Source organism: Hippopotamus amphibius, chromosome 1 (genome assembly GCF_030028045.1).
Source record: "Hippopotamus amphibius kiboko isolate mHipAmp2 chromosome 1, mHipAmp2.hap2, whole genome shotgun sequence".
Lineage (NCBI taxonomy): Eukaryota > Metazoa > Chordata > Mammalia > Artiodactyla > Hippopotamidae > Hippopotamus > Hippopotamus amphibius.
In genome coordinates this window covers 108,093,162-108,119,060 of record NC_080186.1, presented here as the reverse complement: position 1 = coordinate 108,119,060, position 25,899 = coordinate 108,093,162, and the positions used below count along the sequence as shown (strand labels likewise).

General features: G+C 44.6%; 2 non-coding genes across 2 annotated transcripts; one reads left to right on the top strand and one right to left on the bottom strand.

The window, feature by feature from the left end:
* Positions 1–16,513: 16,513 nt before the first annotated feature.
* On the bottom strand, positions 16,514–16,679 carry LOC130842077 (U1 spliceosomal RNA). Its single transcript, XR_009050340.1, has one exon. It is a non-coding gene; the product is annotated as a U1 spliceosomal RNA (small nuclear RNA).
* A 1,737-nt stretch (positions 16,680–18,416) lies between these two features.
* Positions 18,417–18,488, top strand: TRNAQ-CUG (transfer RNA glutamine (anticodon CUG)). Its single transcript has one exon. It is a non-coding gene; the product is annotated as a tRNA-Gln (tRNA).
* The last annotated feature ends 7,411 nt before the right edge of the window (positions 18,489–25,899 follow it).

Here is a 25,899-nt window from a genome sequence, read left to right as displayed (position 1 = left end):
TCTGCCTTGTACATTCCAGGGCAGCTGTCAGAGGATGAAGGCACACACACACGGGTAGGGGGAATCTCTTACTCAAGCTGGGATGTCGGCAATCAGGCTCTATGCACCACCTGCATGGCACCTCAACGCGCAGTATTCATGGACCGATCTCAGAAGCCTCCACCCTTTCATTTGAGACTGTCGTTTTCCTTCTGTTTTCCTTTTCTTGCCCCACCGCAGGTACCATATTCCAGGTTCAGAACACTGCTTTCAATTCCCTCCAGCGTTGCTGCAGACAACCCTCCCTCAAGCCCCAAGCAATGTTAATCTGCTTTCTGCCTCCATAAATTTCCTCTCTGGACATTTCAGATAAATGAAATAAATCAATATGCAGTGCTGTGTGACTGGCTTCTTTCACTTAGCACAATGTTTCTGAGGTCCATCCATGCTCTGGCTTGAGTTTCTTTGCTTTTTATTACTGAGTAGAATTCCACGGTGTAAAGATACCACATTTCAGGTACCATTCACCAGTTGATGGGCATTTCAGCTGTTTCCTGTTTTTGGGTTGTTTGTGGGTTTGTTTTTTTTTTTTTTTTTTTTTTTTTTTGCTATTACATATAATGCTGCGATAAATATATTGAACAACCTGCACCTAAGTTTCATTTCTCTTCAATGGATATATAGAAGTAGAATTGCTGGCTTTATGGTAAGCTTATGTTTAACTTTTGAGAAACTGTCAAACTGGTTTCCAAAGCGGCTGTATCATTCTTACATTCTGACCAGCAACATCTAAAGGTTCAGTTTCTCCACCTTCTCACAAGCACTTGCTATTGTCTATCCTATTTGAACATAGCCATCCTAGTTGGTGGAAAGTGATATCTTGTTGTTTTAATGTGCATTTTTCCAATGGACAATGACATTGAGCACCTCTTCCTAAGATTATGACCCATGTATTTGTCTTCTTGGGGAAAATGTCTATTCAGGTCTTTGGCTGATTTGAAAAATTGTGTTGCATCTTTCTATCGAGTTGAAATAGTTCTCGAGCTATTGTAAATACAATTCCTTCACTGGAAATTTGATATGCATATATTTTCTGCTATTCTGTCACTTGTCCTTTCATTTTCTTAATGCTGTCTTTTGAGGCAAATAAAGTTCTTAATTTTCATGAAAGTTCTCTTCTATATAACATGTTTGCTGTAGTATCTTAGAACTCTTTGCTTAACCTAAATGCACAGTGATTTTTCTCCTATGTGTCCTCTTGAAGTTTTGATTTAGCTCTTACATTTAGGTCTGTGGTCCATTTTGAGTTAATTGCTGTATGTGGTGTCATTTCAAGCAAAGTGCCCTATCAGGGCAAGAGATCTTGGAGGTAAATTACCTTTAAGAGTTAATCTCCCCCAGGCCAGGACACTGAGATTTCATATTCCTGCACCCTTTACTGAGCGGCTAAGTGCCTAGGGAGAGGTCAAATAAATGGGTTCTGGTGCTCATACACTCCATGTACTTCCCATTCTCTGGGACTGGGAACAAGGTAGCTCTATGAGTCAGAGGACTGTCCTACTCAGAGGAGGCCGTTGTCACAAAATAGACCAAAAGCAGGAGAGGGTCACACAGGAAGGATCAAAGGGATCCAGGTGATCTGGGTTGGGCTTCTAGAAGGTCTCCTACTGAGTGGATGGGAAGGAGGACTTGCACAGCACGAACTCAGTGAACATATACCTGGAGGGATCAGCAGATTGAACACATTTTGCACTTTCGTAAGCGATATTGCCAACATGAAAACAGTGGGGTGTGTGCATGTGTGCGCGTGTGTGTGTGTGCGTGTGTGTGTGTGTGTTACCTCAGCTATCATAAGGTGTGTGGATCAAGAATCTGGAGTTACTCCGTCTAGGGAAAGGATAGGGGATCAAGAGCCAGATCAAGAGCCATTCTCAGCTCTGAGAGAATCCTAAGTGTTGGCTGGCATTTCCCAAGCTCATCCCAGAGACCCTACAATTTGAAGATTCCTGGCTTTGTCATGTGTGGTCAAAGGTACACTAGCAGACAGAAGTTGACATGCTGAGTACAGAAATAGACAAAGAAATACAGTATTCCGTAGACAGACCACATTCCTTACCGCCCTCACTGTAGTGGTCTCACTGAAAATAGGAATGGGCAATTGAAACGTGGTATGCAACACAGGTTATGGGAACAGGTTGAAAGTGTCGGTTAATAGTATAAATTATTGTGTCCTCAGATTGAATTTGCTGGAAAGTAAAGTGGGGACTCCACTGAAAAATGTTCTAGGTTCTGCAGGAAGAAATGTAACTGAGCATGACCTCATGGGGCCTTCACAGGACAGCCCCCTCCCCAACGCCCATGTCCTCTGTCTGACTCCTGACTATAGAAAAATTTTAGCTGAAGGATAAAGTTAATCAGAAAAATGAGAGAATGCAGAAGCAAAGGAAAATAGTCAAACAAGACAAAATAATAATTAGCCATTAACCAAAGTGAAGGACTTTTAGGTCCTCCTCAAGGGCAAAAGGTGATATTCTAATCCATAGCCTCTGAGATGTTTTGCAGATACTGAAAACCCCGCCAGGTGGTAGAAGTTAACTACAAGGTGACCAGACAGTAGCCATGACATAAGCTGCCCCATCTTACACAATTCTGAGAACTCGCCTCAAGGGAATGGGAACAAAGCAACTCTGGACCTGAAGATTAACCGTACTTCAAACAATCAAGGTGACACTCATCAGGCCACCGCAGGAACAATTTCAAGTTGACTGTCAGAGCCAACTGTCCTGTTCTGCACAAAGCCCCCTCCCTCAACCTATACACTCGTGAAACTGCCCTTTAAAAGCTCTTGCCCACTGATTGGCAGTTGGGGAATTGGCTTATGGACAGAAGACTGCGTTCTCCTCGTGTTACTGGCCTCCTGAATAAAGCAACCTTCCCTTTCCTACCAACACTTGTCTTTCCAGTACTGGCTTTTGAGCAGCAAACAGCTGAACCTGAGTTCATTATCAGATGTGGGGAGGCTACAGGAGAGTGCAATTATACAACTCAGTATAACGCAGATAACAACATCTTCCACGCTTCATGCAGTTTTTCTTTCATTTTTTCTGAGGCCATGGTCTCATGCATAAGTCTAAATACATTTGTACCAAGAAAGTTGATATCAATACAAAACACACAAAATCTGCCATTACATTCGGCAGTGCATGTTCCTAATGGTACTGTAGCCGGGTTTATACCAGCAAGTAGCCAAATTGTGGCTAGCTTTGAATGCAGCCCCAAGATAGCCATGTGTTTGCTTCTCCTTGGCCCCACCTCTAGGTTAAGCACTACATCTGAGCTGGCTCCATTACTGGGGGAAGATGTAGGTCAAATAGTGCATAATGCAAATAGGGGAAAACATAGCAAAAAGCAGGCATGCTCATAAGTGAGTTAGGATTCCAGAGAGGAGTGTGATCATGCTATTGTGAAGAAAAACATGTCTAGCTCTCTCTCTGAAATATGGCACTGACTAATCAGAGATGCTGGGAGAAACCACTGTACCTTCTCTCAAAGAAAGACAAGTAAATCCCTACTGATGTATAAACTGTGCCTAAAATCTCCACCTAGACAGTTTAGGGATAGAAGGGAAACAGTATTTCTTCTAGTTGCTATCATTTCCTTTCAGTGGGGGATGGCCTGGAAAGAAAGAAAAATATCCTGGTCAACTTCCCTTGTAAATAGTTAGCGAGGAATCTCCTGGCAAATGCATTAATGCTGGTTACTATTGGGAGACTATTTACCTATGGAATACTTTCAGTGGGATGTATCTAGTCTGTGTTGAACTCTTTAGGGGATCAAACCTAGAATCCCGGGATTTAAGTGGACTAGTTCCCTGGAGACTGTCACATTGATTAAGTAAGTGTCAGCATAGGAGATGACCCCAAGAGCTCCATTCTGTGTAACTGATGACCTCATACATCACTTAGAGACCACGTGTGTTGAGGCTGGGCCAGAGCATGTGCTAATGTGGCAAGAAGGTCCTTGCAGTCAGTGCTGGTGAGCTCAGACGTTCTGTTGCTTTGCTCATCCTTCACAATTAACTTCCTCCTTGAAAATGTGAGTAAAACTCGACACTGGGCAAGATTTACGATTTTTTTGTGTTTTTCATGTTATCTCCATTTCAAGTGGATGTGCTCGTATACCATTCACTGACATTTTATATATCACAGTTTTAACTTCGTTAAAAGTCACTGTTGGCCAAAGTCAAACCAGGCTAATCAGTGTACAAACTGATTGGCACATCACGGATTAAACATTCAATGGCCTTTATAACCACGTATTTTGCTAGAGTGTCTTCCAAAATCACTACTGTTCTTCTGCAGGTACCATGAGCAGCTCCAAAATCCCAAGGCCATCTTTGCCTGATACCTTGTGGTCACTGTCATCAACTTCAGTCACTTTATCCTGTACATTGAAGGTCTCTGTATTATTACATGATTTGAGAGACAGAGATGGAATGTATAGTTTGTTTAAGTGCAGCAAGAGACTCCTGTTCCTCTGTGGATCAATGGAGTTGAATAGCACTCTTTGTTCCGCATAAGCTTTCTCAGAGTTTTTTCCTCAAGAATTGTTGATTACTCTTTTTTTTCCCCCTGATTATTGGTCTGTATCTTTAGCCAGTAATTTTTAGCTTTGAAAATATCCTTCTCTTTCTTTATTTTTTTTTAAATTTATTTATTTTTTGGGGGGGGGGTACACCAAGTTCAATCATCTGTTTTTATACACATATCCCCATATTCCCTCCCTCCCACAACTCCCCCCCACCCTCCCCGTCCCAGTCCTCTAAGGTATCATCCATCCTCCAGCTGAACTCCCTTTGTTATACAGCAACTTCCCACTAGCTACCTGTTTTACAGTTGGTAGTATATATATGTCTATGCTGCTCTCTCACTTCGTCGCAGCTTCTCCTTCACCCCCCGCCCCCCCAAACCTCGAGTTCTCCAGTCCATTCTCTGCATCTGCATCCTTGTTCTTGTCTTGTCACTGAGTTCATCAGTCCCATTTTTAGATTCCGTATATGTGAGTTAGCATACAATATTTGTCTTTCTCTTTCTGACTTACTTCACTCTGTATGACAGACTCTAGGTCTATCCACCTCATAACATATAGCTCCATCTCATTCCTTTTTATAGCTGAGTAATATTCCATTGTATATATATGCCACATCTTCTCTATCCATTCATTTGTTGATGGGCATTTAGGTTGCTTCCATGTCCTGGCTATTGTAAATAGTGCTGCAATAAACATTATGGTACATGTTTCTTTTGGGATTATGGTTTTCTTTGGGTATATGGCCAGTAGTGGGATGACTGGATCATATGGTAGTTCTATTTGTGGTTTTTGAAGGAACCTCCAAATTGTTTTCCATAGTGGCTGTACCAACTTACAGTCCCACCAACAGTGCAGGAGAGGTCCCTTTTCTCCACACCCTCTCCAGCATTTGTTGTTTCCAGATTTTGTGATGATGGCCATCCTGATCGGTGTGAGGTGATACCTCATTGTGGCTTTGACTTGCATTTGTCTGATGATGAGTGATGTTGAGCATCTTTTCATGTGTTTGTTGGCCATCTGTATGTCTTCTTTGGAGAAATGTCTATTTAGGTCTTCCGCCCATTTGTGGATTGGCTTATTTGCTTTTTTGGTATGAAGCTGCAGGAGCTGCTTGTATATTTTGGAGGTTAATCCTTTGTCCGTTGTTTCATAGGCAATTATTTTTTCCCATTCTGAGGGTTGCCTTTTAGTCTTGTTTATGGTTTCTTTTGCTGTGCAAAAGCTTTTAAGTTTCATGAGGTCCCATTTGTTTATTCTCGATTTTATTTCCATGATTCTAGGAGGTGGGTCCAAAAGGATCTTGCTTTGATGGATGTCATAGAGTGTTCTGCCTATGTTTTCCTTTAGGAGTTTTATAGTGTCTGGCCTTACATGTAGGTCTTTCATCCATTTGGCGTTGATTTTTGTGTATGGTGTTAGGAAGTATTCTAATTTCCTTCTTTGACATGTTGCTGTCCAATTTTTCCAGCACCGCTTATTGAAGAGGCTGTCTTTTCTCCATTGTATACTCGTGCCTCCTTTGTCAAAGATAAGGTGCCCATATGTGTTTGGGCTTACTTCGGAGTTCTCTATTCTATTCCATTGATCTTCCTTTCTATTTTTGTGCCACTACCATACTGTCTCGATCACTATGGCCTTGTAGTATAGTTTGAAGTCAGGAAGCCTGATTCCACCAACTCCCTTTTTCCTTCTCAAGATTGCTTTGGCTGTTCAGGGTCTTTTGCGTTTCCATACAAATCGTAAGATTTCTTGCTCTAGTTCTGTGAAAGATGCCATTGGTAATTTGATCGGGATTGCACTGAATCTGTAAATTGCTTTGGGTCATACAGTCATTTTCACTATGTTGATTCTTCCAATCCAGGAACATGGTATGTCCCTCCATCTGTTTGTGTTGTCTTTGATTTTTTTCATCAGTGTCTTAAAGTTTTCTGCATACCGATCTTTTGCCTCCTTAGGCAGGCTTATTCCTAGATATTTTCTTCTTTTTGTTGCAATGGTGAATGGGAGAGTTTCCTTAATTTCTCTTTCTGCTCTTCCGTTGTTAGTGTATAGGAATGCAAGAGATTTCTGTGCATTAATTTTGTATCCTGCTACTTTACTAAACTCATCAATTAGTGTTAGCAGTTTTCTGGTAGAGTCTTTAGGGTTTTTTATATATAGTATCATGTCATCTGCAAAGAGTGACAGTTTTACTTCTTCTTTTCCAATTTGGATTCCTTTTATTTCTTTTTCTTCCCTGATTGCTGTGGCTAACACTTCCAAAACTATGTTGAGTAATAATGGTGAGAGTGGAAACCCTTGTCTTGTTCCTGTCCTTAGAGGGAATTCTTTCAGGTTTTCCCCATTTAGAACGATGTTGGCTTTTGGTTTCTCATATATGGCTTTGATTATGTTTGCTGATTACTCCATTCATGGTAACATTTTTATACAGAACAGATACTACTTTAGTTGAATCATTCAGAAAATGATTTCCATGAGACAAAAACTAAAAAATAAATCATCACTCCGAAAACTAGCTTTCTGCACTGAGCAAGTTCTGCCTAGGGCTCCAGAGGTTTTGAATAAGCTTGGTGCTTAATTGCTTTAATATATGGTCTATGGGGTTTAGGCTATTTTAATAGCACTTCAAATAAATCATTGCAATGTGACTTTAAGCAAGTCACTTAACTTTGATTAGGTTTCAATTGCTGAAGTTTAGGAAGAATTTGGCCAACTATTGTTTTCCTGCCATAGAATGTACTCTTCAGCTTCCTCACACCCTAAATTCACCCCTCAGTTTGCATGGGGGTTGTGATGCAGGTGGAGCCCCAGTGCAGAAAAACAATCTGCTTGCTCCTTCCTTTACTTAGTCATGAATGCTTAGAGGGACAGCTGGACGTTGTGGCCATTGTCACCCTTGTGAAACCACCAGCCTAGCCAATCCCAGCAGAGTTAGAGTGACACACAGATCAGGGGAACTGCCCATGTTCCAGACTCACAAACCATGAATAGGATGTAGATTAGAAGATGACTCTCTTTCCCTGGGTAACCCATGAGCTCATTTACCTGTTACTTGAATGGTTGATGGTTTGAGCCCAACAGATAGTGTTCTGTCACTGATCCCAGGTGTTTTCGAGCTCTGTTTGTGCTGCACATTCTCTGTGCACTACTTCTCTGATCCTGATCCTCACCCTCTCCCTTTCAATCAGATACAGGAAAATACTGCTCCTACTCCTAAGGTTCACGTTAGTTTCTAAAGGGCTTGGTAAAAAGAATTATTTCTTTTAAGGGTAAAAACAAGTTCTGGAATTCCAAGCTCACTGACAATATAACCTTTCTTCCTGAGGCTGAGTTTTCTGCAGCTGCTCACTCCTGGACAGCTGGTACCGATTCCCTGAAGCCAAATAGCGAGAATACGTCTCTCATTGAACAACTTGGTTTGGGGGGTTCTTTTTTGTTCTTTGTTTGTTTGTTGTTTGTTTTTTATTCCTTGTAGCCAGAAAGAACACACTTCAGGGTAAGAGGATGTTAGAAAGAGTCTATTATAAGATTTGGGCTTTGGTTGGGTGATATGGGGGAGGATGGGAGGACGTAGGGGATGTTCCATATTGAGTACTGTTAGCACCGGCAATTGATGATTGAAGTAAGGAAGTAACAGTCATTTTGTTATGAAAAGAAGAGGAGGTTTGGGATTTTGTAGGTTCCACGGTGACCTTGTTTTTGTCTGTGCCTGGAAATGTTTATGAGGTAGACTGGTTTTGCTTGATTTTCAGTCTCAGAATACTCTTGTGTGAGGCTGATATTCTGTATCTGAGATTGTTTACTTCCAATATGAAAACAAATCAGTCAGGCTGTGAGTGTAAGATTAGTTCAGGGCAGCAGACGCTGGTATTTTTTCTTTCTCACTGGAAATCCCTAAAAGAGAGAACAAAAAAAGCAAGCACTCTGGTCCTCAAGCCGTAGATGCAAACCTGACAGGGTATCAGAGTGACTTTAACTAAGTGTTTGGAACTGTTAAAAATATTGTCGGTCGTTGTTTGTTTGAGTCCAGGAATGCGCAACCAGCAGGCTACAGTGCCAACTATATCCCCATTATTGCTGGTGTAAGGGTTTTTCTAGTAGCTATTCTTGTAAAAGGAATTTCTCAGCTTAGAAATGGTTTGTACACATGTATCTCATTTTGCTAATCCTGCCCTACTGCCTTGCAAAGAAGCTTTACAAATTCATATTCTCAATCATTTATGAGAAAAGTCTTTTTGCCACTCTGTGTTCAACACTGGATAGCTCTGTACATGCCATTTATTTTGCCAACAATTAACCCCTTATTGAGAGATGTCTTCAAGTGAGTTTACACTCATTGGTTTAACTGACATCCTGGAAAAGCTGATATTTTGACTTTTCTGTGTTCTCTTCTTCTTTATGACTGCTCTGTTCTCTCAGATAAGCTGAGCCAAATAAAGTGCAAACATATCACTGTTGCTTGGTGGATGCTCTTGCCTGTTAGGTTCATGTATTGTTCGTGATTTTGAGGGTGAGGGATTGATTCACAGAAGAGATATGAGGTTGTGTTAACTTGACTTCCCTTCACAGACAGCCCAGGCTGCTGCCAGTTGGGAACTCACTCATCCTGAGGAGTGAATCTCCATGATTGAGCCTGAGCAAAATAAAAATTAGAAAACAGATTTCTAAGTGTACGTTTCATTTGAATAGGACATTAACTATTAGATCTTTTCTTCATTTGTAGTCAAAACAAAAGGAGAGACTGTGCCGAGACCAGCTCGGCGACTCGAGGTGAGTGACGGGTGCCGCAAGCTTGAAGAAAACAGACACATACTGAAGAGAAAGATGGGACCGGGGGACTCAAGACCTCTAGGATCAAGAGCCTTGCTGATTCATCCCACGTGGCTTTTATTGAGTTCTTGGCTAACACTCCCAGGTTAATCCCATAAACAATCAAAGGCCTCACATGACTGGGGCAATGATCTTTGTTTGCCTCCTAGGTCCGAGTTGAGCAGGTGTGGATTTGAGCTGGGCGTGGAGAGCAAAACAGCCCTGGGGGCAGGAGACCTCTCTCAGATATTAGGGGTCTGTGCCCCACCCCTGTTGGCCCCTCTGCGACTGTGCCTGTCTTAGGTTGCTCCTCCCCTGAGGAATCTTATGTGTCTTTGGCTAACCAGTCATCCTCCAGGGCCAAACAGGGTGATATGAGGAAGGGTCTGTGCCCTACCCCTGTTGGCTCCTCTGCGGCTGTGCCTGTCTTAGGTTGTTCCTCCCCTGAGGAATCTTACCCGTCTTTGGCTAACCAGCCATCCTCCAGGGCCAAACAGGGTGATATGAGGTGTGCAAGTGAGAAAGGGGCTGTGCCCCTAGAGACGGCCAACCCTCTGCCTACGCCCCCACAGTCTCCACGCCCCACACCCTCAGCTCCTCCACTGCTCAAGCGGGACCTTCTGAATCCCATCGCTCGGCCCACATACTTAAACATTTTCAAGGTTTCAGAAAGGCTCCTGAATGTCTTCCCACAAGACTGCATTCAAAGGACTTTGTTTGGGGAACTTAATAACAGTGGCTGATGTATTGCTCTCCTGGAATTGGTTCGCCTATGCTGGTAACTGATACTTCACATAAGCCTTGTCTGAAGAGCCCAGGAAAACAAGGATCTAAAAACAAATCTGCCACAGGACACAGAGATATATGATAAATTCTTGGATAATATTATGTGGAGTTAAGTGTTGTACCCTCTTTATTCTTTTCAAGGTTGTTTGGTAACATTAATGACACATTCCTCTACCACCAGAAATGCCCTTCATAGTGTCCTTCATGTTACAAGGGCTTGGAAACAGCCACATGAAGGTGAGCACAAGATTTTTACTGTGATTCTTTGATTTTTTTTTTTTGCATACAAGTTTAGCATACATTTTTTCTGAAAAGTCAGAACATCAGGTAAGTAGAGATAAGCATCTGAATTAGTTCCCTATTTCTGCCTATTAACAGGTTACAAAAACAGTAGTTTAAAGCAATCCATTTTTGTTATCTCAGAATCTTGTTGATTAGAGGTTTGGAAAGATGTAGCTGGGTCCTCTGCCCACACAATTGGCCACTATGTCCTCCCCACCTGAATAGGGCTGATATTGACCACGTCGTGGTGTGACCATCTCCCATGAGGGGCTGCCCTCGTGGTCTCGTGTTCCTCTGGGATCCTCTTTATTGACCTGAATTCTAACCCCCATGATTTCTTGCAGCTCACCTGAAAGAAAGAGGCTTAGGAGAAAGCCTGGAATGTGGAGGCCCAGAACTGATCTCTGCCATGTCCTTCTCCAAGAGGAGAATAAAATAACAGAGGTCTTCATAAAACAGGACCCATATGAGGGCTGAGATCCCCAGCGATTAGAGCAGGGGAGAAAATCTAAGAGACAATGGAGGCACTAAAAGCCCCGAATGAAGAAGTAGGGTCCTCTTTGTGTTCCACTTCAGGTAGGTGCCCTTCCTGGAAAAGAAGACATTTCCCCTTGGCAGAGCACCTTGGACAACGGACTTGGTTTGATCCCACTGGGTCATTCTTGTTGCCACTAGGCTTTTGGGGTCTCCATTCTAAAGTGCTTGTTTGAAGGTGTGGCTTCTTCCTTTCATGAAAATCTCCTGGGAATTTCTGTCTGAAATGCAGTTTCTTGGGCCTTTAAGAAGCAGCACAATGACCCTGATGTAGGTATTCTTTAGCTGTGCAGCTAGGGCCCAGGGATTGGGGCCTGTCAGCCGCATGATATCATAGTTACTCATCCAAGGTTAATACTACTTTCTCTGTTTTACATTATACATTCTTCTCCATTATACATGAGAACCATATGCTCAAAGATGGTAATGAAATCACCATGTACAGCAAACTTGGTACGCGGTGGAGCTGGTATTTGCATCTTGGACAGCTATTCCGAGGGCTGTGCTCTCGTTGCTACAGCACAGTCCTAGGATAGGATTGGACTGGAAATACGGTAGCACTAGAACACATCAGTAAAAGTTAGTTTCTCCTTGTTACCTATATTTACCTGCTTGACAAATATTTACCGAATGTTCTATCTGGCAGGCTCTGGAGCAGGCACTGGGGAGGAGGGGTGAACAAGGCACACAGAGCACCTGCTCTCAGGAAGATGACCTCTAGCACCAGAGCCAGGTGTTTTGCAGAGAATCACATATATGTTTTTTAAGGATGACCGTGGTGTATTTCATACACATGTTCCTTGCTCCCATTTTGTCAGCAGGGATTGAAAATTGACTGAGTATAAATAATCAGACTTTATTTTACCAGTAGAAATACTGATGTTTGACACAATGTCCTCTGAATTTCAGCTGTAGGTTCCTGGACAGTGTGTTGTATGCTTCGGACAGCGTAGCCTGTGTCCAAACCTGTGTGATGGTTCTACCGTCACTAAGTTGTTCCCAGGGTTTTGAAAATCTCCTGTTCTCTTTGGGAATCAGTTTCTTTATCAGTAAAAAAAAGCTGTTATTCAAGTCCTCCAAAGTCCCTTTCAGTTCACATTTCTCTGAATGCATAAGAGACTGAGATGCATATTAAATGGGACCTGGGAACTGCAGCCAAGAGCAGACCTTGGTATCTTCTCTGTGTGTCTCATGCAGGAGCCTAAGCCAAGCCCAAACCCTGAAAAGACATAAATGATAGAGGAGATGGAAGAAAGAAAATCAGCAGCTTGGAAGAACGAGAATAACACAAAGAAGGGTAAAGAAATGGTAGAGCAGTTGGCTGCCAGCAGAGATGAAAAGAAGGACAAGCTGAGTTCACAAGAATCAAGGGAAAGTGAAGAGTGCACACAGCATTATCCACGTCCTCAAGGAGCAGCCTGAGCTGAGCAGGGAGGACTGAGAGAGTAACTTACTCCACAGTGAACCTGTGCACCTGCCGAGGAGATCCACAGCATGGATCAGGGTTCGTTTGCACTGCTGGGAGCACCAATTCCAAAAGGAGGAGGAGGAGACCCTGAGGCTCTGTGCTGGACCCTGCTGTTTGCACCCGCAGCTGCCCACACAGCAGATGCCCCAAGTAAGCGTGAGCTTAGAGGGAGAAAGAATGTTTGGAGAAGGGATGGAGATGTCCATTCTTTCCTTCACCAGTTTTGCCCTGAGGTCAGGAGGGGGCAGGGTAAGGGGACCCTTCCATCTGAAGCAGAGGTACTAGTAATATTCTTCCACATTTACACTTGGAAAGACTTTACACACAGTATTTCTTAAGTATTTGTGAGGGTTTATTTTTCCTCATGCTTTGTGAACAACTTGGAGTTCAGCTATCAGTAAGATTTACCTGAGGACATCAAAGCAGTGGGAAGAAGAATCCAAGTGGATACTTTCAACAAAGTGTGGGGCTCTTCTCAATTAGGTGTTGTGGCAGACCAGAGGATGGGAGGGGAGGCCAAGGACATCTCTTCCTAATGACAGTGAACCCCTGAGAGGAATCACTGTGGAGAGGTGGGTCTTCCTCAGCGTCACCAGAGGTCTGGATCAAAGGGCGTGGATAATGTAGGGCGGGCACGTCCTTAAGGAAGGGGATTTGCTACATCTTGGGAGAAAGCAGAGTATCTCTGAGAGCACATTTGGGAAGGAATGTAGTTGAAAAGGTGGAAGATTTGCAACCACTTTTATTCAATCAGTGAACAAATGTCACTGAGACCCTACTCGCATCTTGATTCGGTGCCAGGAGACATGAACACAGAGATGATTAAAAGGGTATTCCAACTTTCCTGGAGCTCTCAGTCCAGCGACCAAAAAGTCATGAGAAGTGTAATGGGGGTGGATTCACTGGAGGAAGTGACCCGTGCTGCCTAGGGATGACCTCAGTGTTTCTCGTGGCCGCCCTTCTTTCTTTATCAACAGCTGGTGACCAATCCAGGTCCAACAACTGTGGCTCTCAGCCAGATTTCATCCTCTCATGATACAACTAACATCTGCAATCTATGTTGGCTCAAAGTAGCCAACACTGCCAGCGTTTCCAGAGGAAACTGCTGATGTCTGTCTCTACTGTCTATGTCCTGGTCAGTAGGAGAAATGAACAGGCAAATTGAATAAGTCTTATAGTTTCATCATGTCATAACAATCAGGGACTATCTGTCTTCTCTTACAAAAGGCAATGCCTTCTAGACTTCAAATTCTCTCCCCATTTCAAAGACAATTTAAATATTGGTCATATTCCTAGAATTTTAGAACTTGGTGCTTTACCCTTACATTTCAGATCCAGTAAGCAAAGTAAAGGAGTAAAGCAACTTCCAAGTTTGCAGTGAGAATGTAGTGGGGTCTAGCAGTAAAATCCTGGCTTTCACGTGCCTGATATCTCTTTAGTGCTCTTAGAAACAGAATAATCTAACACTCCTTGAGTCACTCCTCTATCCCATCATGTTGTACAAAATATAATATCTCTGCTCATCTAGATGACTTGGATCCTAAATTAGCTGAGTTCCACGAATGCATTTACAAAGCCCCTGTGGGTAAAGCACTGCTAATTCTACTGTGGGATACGAATGAGGGTACACATTCCTTACTGAAGAAAGTGTGAAGATGACTGTTCCCAGCTCAGCCTAGGTATCTCTCTGTAGGTAGAATAACAACAGCAGACACCAATAGGTTCCACCTGCTGAAAGGGAAGATGAGGATGAGGTGCAATGACTCAGCTCAGTGTCCTCAACTCAATGAAGTCCACTGGCTTGTTTTCAGTTTCCTCTCCCCTGCCTTGCTTGGAAACTCTCTCCAGGTGGTAAACTGGAGCAAATGTAGGCTCATCTGCTTGTTTCTCATCTCTCAGGATCACTCACTGACCTTTACTGCCTGATGGCCAGTCTTTTGAAAATCTCTGTCTCATCTATTTTGTCCAGTTTATTGTTGTTGCTTTCTTTTGCTGTTTCAAGTGGGAGAGTAAATCCAGTTTCTGTTAGTGTGTATTCGTGCGGCACCCCCTTTATAAAATCACAGTTGGAAAATATCTATCAAGATCCTGAAAAGAAACTTTTCCAAAATAAAAAGCACAGTCACAACCAGGGTAAGACTGTGAACGAAGGAAAACCCTTAAACTTGACTGATAAGGAGCTAATATCCAAATATATAAACAGTTTGTAGGACTCAACATCAACAAACCCCAAACAACCCAATTAACAAATGGGCAGAAAACCTGAGCAGACGTTTTCCCAAAGAGGACATACAGATGACCAACAGGAAAAAAGCTCAACATCAACTATCATCAGGGAAATGCAAATCAAAATCACAGTGTGATGTCACCTCACACCTATCAGAATGGCTGTCATCGAAAAGAACACAAATAACAAACACTGGCCAGGATGGGGAGAAAAGGGAACCTTGACACATGGTTAGTGGGCACAGAATTATCACATAACCCAACAATTCCAGTGCTGGGTATGCATCCAAAAAAACCCCAAAACACTAATTTGAAAAGATACATGCACCCCAGTTTTCATAGCAGGGTTATTTAGAATTGTCAAGATAGGGAGGCAATCTATGTGTCCATCAACAGATGAATGGATACAGAATATGAGGTATATGTAGCAAATGGAATACTTCTCAGTCTTAAAAAAATCAATGAAGTTTTGCCATTTGCAACAGTATGGATGGACTTGAAGAGTACTGTGCCAAGTGTAATAAGTCAGACATCACTTATATGTGGAATCCTCAAAAATACCACAAACTAGTGAATAAAACTAAACAGAAACAGACTCACAGATATAGAGAACAAACTAGCGGTTACCAGAGGGGAGTGGGGAAGGGGAGGGGGAGGGGCAACCTAGGGATCGGGATGAAGAGGTACAAACTATTATGAATAAAATAAGCTACAAGGGTATATTATTCAACACCGGGAAGATACTCAATAGGTTATAATACATATAAATGGAATATAACCTTTAAGTTGTGAATCACTATATTGTACATGTGTAAATTATATAATAATGTATATCAACTCTACGACCAAAAAAAAAAAAAGTGTATTTTAAAAGCACCATACCCGTTTTAAGGACAATGCTGGCCTGACTCTATGTTGGGGATTGCAAACCCCATAGCCCCTTGCCCAAAGGCTGAGGGAATGTTCCCTTGAGGTCTGTGGTGAAAACCAGTCCTTTGTGAGTGGAGATGCCTCTTTAAAAGCATGTCACCCTTGATTATTCCTATTCTCCAAAAGGTCCTTCAAAGGAAGGGTGAACGTGACTACAAAGTGGCCCAATGGAAAGTTCCAGCTTTGGGGCTTTCGTGGAGTATCTCTTAGGAAACACTGCTTCCAGGCTGACTTATGTTCCCTGAGGAACCAGGGAGAGACACCAAACATTTCAAATTGGTGGGCTACAACCCAGGCACTGAAAGAGGGGCAGAGATTCCCAGACCTTCTCTCAGAAACCTCATCGGTTGCTCCAAAAGAGACCCCACAAAGTCCTCCACTCACAGGATCTTCCTCCTCTTGGTGGTATAAAATGACCCTGTGCCTTATTTGCTAAGCAGGGGACACAGCACTAGATACTACTGTTTCTTGGGTGTATTGCCATGCCAGTTATACAAAAGAAAAGAAAGACGGGAAAGCTAGGTGAGGTATTAGAAATATCTGTCCTCCCGGGGCTGCAAGAGGCAGTCACCTGGCCACACAGGTCTCCCTGAGTTTAAGACCTCTGGTGGTGGTTCTGCAGTAAAGGAATAAGCTGGTCCACTTTCTTTCCAGCAGAAAATGGGGAATGGGACTGGTCTGAAATAAAGTGTTCTTCATTGGCTGATTTGGGCCTTAATCCTCATCAACTATGATGGTTGTCAATTCAGTCTGGCCCTGGAAAGGAATACAGCATTTTTCCCCAAAACAAACTTAGAAGGGGAGTAGGAAGGTTTATCTTCCAGGAAAATGTATCTAGGAAATGCTCCCCAAGAATTTGCCCAAACTACTGAATATATTTACAGTGGTCTGTTATTAACCATTACCTGTCAGGAGAGTATGCAAACACTGTCCCCCATTACCACAAATTGTGCAGTCGAGTTTCCTAAATTTGGAGAAATCAAAGGGCTCAGTACATCCGGAGTGCAATGGATAAGCCTTTTTTTTTTTTTGGAAAACCATCTTCCTGATCATGGGATCTCCCCGGCGCCTGTACCACAACAATGCAAGATACCAATAATAGAAGAAATTGTGTGAGAGAGAACAGAGCATATGTGAGAAGTCTCTATCTGCTCAATTTGTCTGTAAACCTAAAACTGTTCTAACAAGTAATGTCATAAATTTTTAAAAAAATGTAATGATGCAACACCCTCAAATCAAAGTGTTGCTGGCATCCTATAACTGCATAGTTAATACTAGCCCTTGAGGTGCACCAACCTGGAGTCTGACCAGGCCTATGCCATCAGCCTCTGCAGCCTGGCAGTTCCCCTGGAATCTGGCTGTGGAAACATGTAGGTCAAGGTGGCCGCAGAGCTCCATATGGTGCAGAGAGAACACTGGAATGTGGTGACGGCGGGGAGAAACCATCGGAGGGCCGAGGTCGGTGAAGATCCAGGACGACTCAGATTCAGCAGCTGCCCCACCCGCGGCCACAGAGCAAAGGACAGGGAGGACAGGAACTGAGAGCTACCGGATGAGGTCGCTGCCTGAAAGATAAAAGCAGCTCAGGAGGCTTTGGTCAATTTTGAGAATGGGAAGCAGGAAAATGAGTTGAAGTACGACTCGCATGTTCCGTGGTGGCTTGAGCCACCAGTCTTCCAGGTAACAGCACGCTCGCATACTGTACTCACAGAGCCGCATTACACACTCTTCTGCTGTTGCCACGGGGTGAGAACGTGCCCCTCAACCCCTCCCTCCGGTTCTGAAAACACACTCAGACTGGCCACTCAGGACACGCTGTTCTCACATGGGGCACATGAGGGCGTTGATACCAGGGAGTGGGCCAGGCCGCCTGCGCCTCGCCGCCTCGGGAGCCTCCGCTCAGGTGACAGGGGACCGCCACAGCCTCTGGGGCTGCAGCCCGCCCTGTGCCCCTCTTCCCTGCGCGTCCCCCTCCGCCGAATGCGAGGCTGGGAGAGGCTTTCAAAAGTGGCCGACGTTCAAAACTTTAAAACTGGCCGCTGAGCCATATAAACGTCCGGAGGCTGGAAACGTCGACGGGGAGCCCGTGGGCCGCGCTGAGCTCCGCTCCCAGGACCCAGCGGCCGCCTCAGTCTCGGGGACGCGGGTGGGCGGAGAGGGGGTGAAACCGGAAAGCGGAGGAGGAGCACGAAGGGGAGGGAGGAAAGAGCCCAGAAGAAACACTGTCAGCTGCTCACACCCGACCTCACCCCTCAGGGCGCCAGCGGCCTGGGTGCTCGCGGTGCCACGGGTGGGGCCGCGGCCGCTTCGGCTCCCATCCGGTTCCCAACAGAGAGAGGACGCGCCGTCCCCCGACGAAGCCGGCAGCGCCCCGCGCGTCTACCCTTGCACCTGGGTCCCAGGGAGGGGACACCCCACGACGTGCCTAGCCCTGTCCTGAGGATGTTCAGAGCTGCCAGGGCAGCGGCGAGAGGACAACTGCAAAGAAGGGGAAAGGAAGTTTGGGGGTTTTTTGGCGTTTGGGTTTTTTTTTCTGGCGGGAATTTTACCTCAGGGCAGAAAACTCTAGAAATGCCGGCAGAGCAGGCGCATTTGGGGGAGGCCGCCAAGCCGTCCCCTGTCGCTCCTCCCGAATGGACTTCGTGTCTTTCCACGACGTACAAACCTGAGGGCAGGCGAGTCAGGCGCCTCCTGGCGTCGCGGAGGAAGCGGGCTCGGGGCGGGGGGACGAGAGCGCCCGGCGGGAGGCGGGTGCTGGGCCCGCGGGGCTGCGCGCGGCCTGGCTCCGCGGCGGGAGGGGCGGGCCTGCGGCGGTTCCATGGTGTCATGGTGAGCACTCTGGACTCTGAATCCAGCGATCCGAGTTCGAGTCTCGGTGGGACCTTTCCCTTTAGGCGGCGCCGGCGTCTTTTACTCCCGCAGCCAGAACTCAGTCTCCTGCCGAAGCCCGCGTTCCTCCGGCTCCTGTTCCTGCCACCGCAGGCACCTCGCAGCCGCGTCCCTGACCTCTGCCGGCTCCTTCTCCAGAAAACCGGCTTCTCCGACCTGCGCGGTCCACATGGGCAGGTGGCGCGCAGGTGGGGGACGAGCCCGGGGTGTCCCCGCTGGCCCCGGGCGGTCAGCCCGTCTCTGGCCATCGGAGGCCCGGCCCCGCCGCCAAGCGGCGCAGCGACCGAGCCAGTGCCACCCCGCCGTCGGGGCCCCCTGGGTCTCGGGGGTAAAAGGCAGAGGCTGCGCCGCCTGAGTCCTGCCCCGCGAGGGGGCGTCACACCGCAGGCGTAACTGCGCGCTTGTCCCTGTGAGTCAGGGGTCGCTGTGGGGGGCTGTGATGTCGCTGGTCAGACAGGGTGACAGCCTCTTATGGTTCCAGACCCGAATGGGTAGTGCTGTATTGAGGTGCCTATTCTATTCTGAAGTTTGATTGATCCTATTCCACTGTGTTCCGATTTTATTCAGAATTTCTAGCTCCTAAGTCTCCATTGGACACGAAAAGCCGCTGTTAGGCTGAGATTTCAATCTTGACCCCAGGAAGTCCCGTGCTTTCCTCCCAAGCTCAGCCAGAAAGAGGAGAAAGGCCAAGGATTCCAGCATCTGGGGAGACCAGGGCTCCCTGACCCCTCTCCACCCAGGCCTTTGAGACACTTGCAGAGCTTCTCATCAAGGCTAGCCTGTAGCGAATATACTTTGTTTCGTTAGATTTGGGTGGAAACCAGATTTAATTTTTTATCATTATAAACTTAAATTCCTTTTTCAAATGTTGCCTCTGGATATGGAAAACACAATGTAACACATAAACCTTTTGTGCAAGGCCTTCTGTGGAACAGCCACATGGATAAGAGCTAGCCGAAGAGAGTATAAAACAATAATTTATGTGTACCCCAGAACAGTGACAAAATTTTAAAACCTGCTTTCGTCAGTTGTGTTATGATTGGCATTGTTGGGTATTTCTTTATTCTTTTGTCAATATAGTGTGGGGAAAAGCAAAGGAGGCGGTATAAGATGTTGTATTTCTATTACTCCCAGTGCCCTTAAAAACAAAACTAGTGGTATTAGAGAAAAGAGTCTCAGCTGAAAGACAGACATTCAATCAAAGCCTGTAGTTCTGAGTTTGAATTATGAATGTGAATATATGTGAATGCATGAACACATACAAATATGAGTATGTATTTGCTAGCTCTGTCCACTGGAAAGGTCTAGAATTCAACCACTTCCATTGAGTGTCTTTAGGTTACACAATTTGATTTGGGAATAATGTTTTTCACAGAAAGGAATCAGAGATTTTGAGAGATATGACTGAGTCCCGGTCAGGGGCAGATGAGACAGAAGCACCTTGTCATAGTGATATCTACAAAGGTCTCAAAGACTGTTAAAATCTTACGAAAAGGAGAAAGGAGCTAGCTTAAAGGCACATTCACTGCTGAAAGAGAGGATCATTGGAGTATCAGTAAGGACTCTATTGCAATGAATTGAAATACTTCAATGTGTTTGAAACTTTGATTTCATATTAGCACAGGGGGAAAAAAAAGAAATAAAAGAAACTAGTTGGTGACCATGGAGGATGCTTGGGGAATTGCTCATTAAGCTGCAGTTTTCTTTACAGAGGGAACCACTAAGTAACTAAACAGTATTTAGTACTAAGGGGAAGTTTTTTTTTATGCAAGTGTACCAGCTAGATAACACATGGCCATGGAATATCACCATTTTGCTCCACATAACTAGTTCACGGATCTAGGCCTTGAACTCCAAGGGCTGCTAACATTATTTGAGGAAACACACAGGAGTTGATGTGCCTCCTGATCAGAGAGCACACACCACTTCTGAGGTGCCCTTGCCAGGATACCAAACACAATCTCCTCTGCCTCTGTATCTACTGTGTCCAAAATAGGGGCCACTAGACACATATGGCTATTGAATACCTAGAATGTGGCTAGGACGACTAAGGAACTGGATTTTAATTATATTTAATTTATAATTCATGTGAATGTAAACTTAAAGGCTGAAGATATGCACAACATTTTTCTATTAAACACAACTTTAAAGCTTTGGTGGAATTATGTTTCCCTTAATGTGCAGCATTAATTAGCTGTGTAGAAGATAATATTTGTATCATTGTGTGCTTATACTTTTCAGTTTTCAATGTGGTTACTCGGAAAATTGAAATTACATATGTGGTTTGCAATTTCATTATATTCCAGCACTGCTTTAGATTCTACCACCAAAAAGAAAGTATGGAGGACGGAAGAATTTATTAAAGTACACCCAGTTATACAATTTACATTGTGGGAATGCTACAGAACAAACAACTCCATTTCTTCAACAAATGAATGATTTAAGAAAGGAAAAGAAAAGAACAGCAAGAGACCAAGAGAGCTGGAGCAAGAGTGAGAGGGAAGGAAGCAAGGAAAGAAGGGGGGGAGGGACAACGGGAGGGAGGAAGGAAGAGGCAGGGGAAGAAAGGAAGGGAGGGAGGGAGGAAGAAACCCAGAGTAAATATGTGTGTAAAGACTTCAACACATATCCTACTAATTACAGTTTGTGCATTTTCTTTGGGTCCCAAGAAAGAATAACTTAAAAACAATAATGGGAAATTTGAGCACTCTTTTATGACATTAAAGATGCTGAATTAATTTATGAACAATTATAATGCTATGATGAGAATACTTTCAAAAAGAGTCCTCATTTACGGAAACATACTGGCAAAATGACAGACGAAATATGATATCTGAGATTTGCTTTACAGAATATAGGGAAAGGTAAGTGGGTGGCTTGTAGTAAAACAAGGGCAGCCATAAGCTGATATTTGTTGGTCGTGGCTAACAGAGATGGGGATGTTCTTATATAATTCTATTTTGTGTACTATTGAAAACCTGCATTTGAAAAAGAATGATAGGAGAGCACAGGTCCACCTAGGATAATGGCAGCAGGAACTCCCCACGTGCATTTCAGAGGGCTAGGGACTAACAGAGAGAGTCAAGGACACCAGTCATAACCCTGCCCCAACCAAGGGCCAGAGGACACCGTGGACTCCAGTTGGTTTGTATTTAGCCAGGTGTGGGAGCCACACAGAAGTAGAGGAACCGGCAAAGACTCTGCACATAGAGGAGCACAAAGATAATTGACACACATCAAGGATCGATAAGGGCTGGTAAAATTTTAGAGAAAGCATCATAGAATAAGATATTCATACACTCTCAAAGCACCACTAATCAAATTACTGATTATAGACAGCAAACATGTCTTTCCAATGAATGGATCTCATGAAGCCCTGCACAACAGTGTCCAATGCTAAAATGACAATAGTGGTGACAGGCAAAGTGGACACTCTCAGCCTCCAAAGGGGCTGCGCTAGGAAGCACACAGCATGCACTAGGTGGTGTTCTAGGCAAAAAGGTTTCCCCTGAATTTAATCACGAGGAAATGATCAGACAATGGCAAACTGTCGGCCTTTGAGCCAGACAACTGACCTGTCCTCTGCAAACAAGTCAATGCCACCACCATTGAAGACAGCTACCAAAAGGTGAGGAGAGGCTTGAGGTTCCCAAGGACTAAAGAAATATAGAAGCACAATCTTTTTAGGCCTTTGGAACCCAAAACATCTCTTCTCCTTTTTGTGGTCTTAGTTGTGGAGACCTTGACTGTTTGAAGAAAGACTGGCCAGCTGTCTTGCTCAGTGGCCTAAATTCTGCAGTTGTCTGATCACTACCTTGTAATGAAACTCAGGCTACACATTTTCAGCAAGAACACTGCATAGTTAATGCCATCTACTCCTGGTCCAGTCCATCTAGTGGCAAAGAATGACCAGGTTGACATGTTGCCTTCTTCCAGTTGCTCCTGATGCTGGTGTGTGGAGGAGGCGTATTGAGAGGAACAAGAGTTAAGGTCTCTCCAAACTGTGTGTCCATCAAAGCATTGGTCTCCTTATTGACTGATCACACTTGGAGGCTGATGGCTGGGATTTCTTCCATCAAATCTGTCTTTTGGAGTGTGGAAAGTGGTTGTTGGTTGGGATGTCGATTCTCAGGAAAGGATCCCTCCAATATTCTGTTGAGGCTTGAACTTGACTTGCTGTTGTAGATTTTTTTCATCAAATGGAAAAGGTACATTTTATAATATGGATTCATCCAAACTGGCAATATCTTTTCTTAGTTCCTAGGGAAACTGGTATCTGCAAAAGACAGAGGGAGAGAGAGAGATGACACGGGAGTTTTCCTAGGTCCTGCTGATACCTGAGCCTGGAGGGATGGCTACATGATGACAGAGGCCCGGGCAGGCTGAGCTCCTGTTGACAGGAGGAGCTGAAGGGGGAGCCACAGGCTGGCTGAAGGGGAAAGTGAGATGCATAAGTTAGCAGAAATAGCTCCTGAGATTTTCATCCAGCCTGTGGAGCAGAATCTAGGGACCCCTGTCCTCACCCCACCAGTGCTTGGTCATATTGCAGCTCAAGCTGCTGCAGAGCCTTAGCCAGCTTCCTACCACCCAATCCGCAGCAGCCACTTTACTCTTGAACCCCTTCATCTGAATCGAATGATGACATTCTCACATGTACCAGGGATGGATGTACTTAGCATCCCTCGTACACATTCAGAAACGGACTGCTATGGGAGCAGAGATGCTTGCTGGAGAAATACACTCTCTTCTACCTCTACATCCCTGCCTTCTGAGGAGGAGGGACCGGCTACAGGGAGAGCCCTGCAATATGAGAGCCAACAGGGACTTCAGAAGGTATCCAAGTCCAGTTCCACCTTTTACAGATGAGGAGCTCTGGTGCCAAGGAACTAAGGACTAACTAAAACCACGTGGCCTGTGGTTGCCAACCCTGGTCTAGGACCCAGGCCTCAGGCCCTTTCCATACACTTGGGGCAACAGAGAGGAGAGGCTCCCATGTGGAGGTGTCAGCAATTAATAGAGGCTGTTTGGTCACCCTCCTGGACAGGGATCAGGCTCTACAGAGAAATCCTGCTCCAGAGGGGCTGAGGAAACAATGGAAACAGGGAGAACTCAAAATGAAATTAGCAAAATGAGAGCAGGGAGTGTAACGGCAGCCCAACCCCTTTGCATCCCATGGACACCAACAGTCTATGAAGGTGATTTCATGCTGGATCCCCCGAGAGCATTGCTAGAAACGTTCTCAACCTCTAGACAAACACAACTCTGAAGTGAAAGGGAAAAAGCATTAGTTTTAGTTATACTAGATTCTCATCACTGTTTTCTCTAACTTTGCCCAAAGAAAGAGTCTCTCCTAGTATTTTACATTAGTGTATAGACGGGCATGAAAAAGGATACACATAGGAGAATGAGGCCTAAGATTCATTATGGGGCTTTTGCATAAAGAAAGAATTTAATTAAAAAACACATTTGTTGAATCTGCAGTTCTGAGCCAATTAGTAGGCTGTGAAATCCATTTAGTAAATAGTGAACTGCAAGTTGCATTTTACAGTAGAAATGAAAACACTCCAGTTCATTATTGTGGTAAGGGGAGGTACTATTTTATACTGTGGGTTTCTATGTAATGTGTATTTTTTATTCTATCTTATACTATAAAAATTGTAAAAAACATTGGATCCAAACAGAGAGATTATATATCTAACCTACGTATCTATCTTTTTTCTCTTTGCTCTGAGCTATACAAATAGTTCTGTTGAGAGAAGAATGCTAATTCCCTTAAAGGCTGATCTTCAGCTTTTCTATGAAGTAGCCACACGATGGACACTGCCATACTGGTTACTGATGTCCTACCAGATCCATAGTCCTTCTAATCCCTAGACGCATATTAGCAGAGCTTTTAAAAATACTGATACCCAAACCTCACCACAGAACTTTACAATCAGAATTTGAAGAGATTGGGTTAAGGCATTCAAGTTAGATCAAAACTCACCCACTTCTTGTTTTCTAATTGCGTGATTGAGAACTACTCACTAGACCTACACTGTTTCATACCATTCTTTTTCTTCTCTCCATCTAGTCCACCATGGACTCCTTTTCCACTGGCCCTAAAGATTTTTTGGCCTTTCTCCGACACTCCCATATAAATAACTTGCCTTCTCAATTAGATTTGTCTGAAGCAATGATTATCTTATATTCTTGTGTATCTAACTGGGTCTTCATACATCTGGCCCAAAGGTAATTCACTCCAATGCTCTCCTCCATTCCCTGGCCTCAGATTCCAACTCAGTTCATTTTTCTGGATTCTTACTGAACATGTAGAAGCAGTCATTTGCAAAAAGGGAGAGGTCTGAATGCCTATGCACCTCACGTCTATGCATTTTGAAAACCTGGCCTCTGCATCTCCTTTTGGCCACTGTCCCTTTAGTGTGCCATCTACTGTCCTCCATCTACTGTCCTCCAACTACTGCCAGCTCCAGTGAGTCCCTGGAAGCCCCATGCACATCAGCACAGAACTGCCCACCTGGAGCCGAGGAGAGCCCTGACTCCAGGCCAGTCCAGGACTCCCACCTATGACCCAGGCTCTTATTTAGTTTTTATAATCAGGGCTCTTTTCCTCAGTTTCAGCATTTCTTATTCAGGTGGAGAAGTTGAGGGTTAAGGGCTGTCCGAGGTTGGGTCCTCCAAAACCCAACCCACATGCAAGTAATTCATTCAGTCGCGATCCTGGAAGGAAGAGGCAGTGGATTTGGGGGGGATGGGCAAGGAAAGGAAGCTGAAGAAACCAATATGTGGTATCAGGCGAAGCATCATGTCTTCAGTGTCTTAAATGATGCTCTTCTGATGGAGGACCATGGATCTGAGCCTCCCTATGGCTGAAAGGAACGGTCAGAGGGAATATCAGGAGAGCAGTTACAGAGACTGAACAGGGTTCAGAGTGCAAACAGGAGAAGGAGATGGAAGGGCCTGGCAGGGAGGCAGCCCCCATGGGAAACAGAGCAAAGACCAGACGAGGTAGCATCAGCTGTTGAGGGCACAAAGGAGGAAGAGGAAAATTAGTGTGAGACTGAGCTGTAACCTTAAGTGAAGAGTAAAAGGCAGGAGTGCATGGAAGAGCCTCAGGTGTGCTTACCTCTGTACCCTAAGCTTGAAGGCCAGGGAATCTGCATGCTAGTCTCCAGGTGCTGAACAGCAGTTTTCTTCTGATAATCTTCTGTTTCAGGACACTTAAGGCATGAATCTTGCTGCAGACCAGACACTCATGCTTGCTGGCAGCTGAGCCCTCACCCTCCAGCTTGGGAGGGGTCTTCATTCCGATGGAGGCATCCAAACCCAGCTCTGACATAAAACCACAGACAACAGGATCCATTGTTACTCATGACCTTCCTATGACTTATTCCCCCACCCAAGAG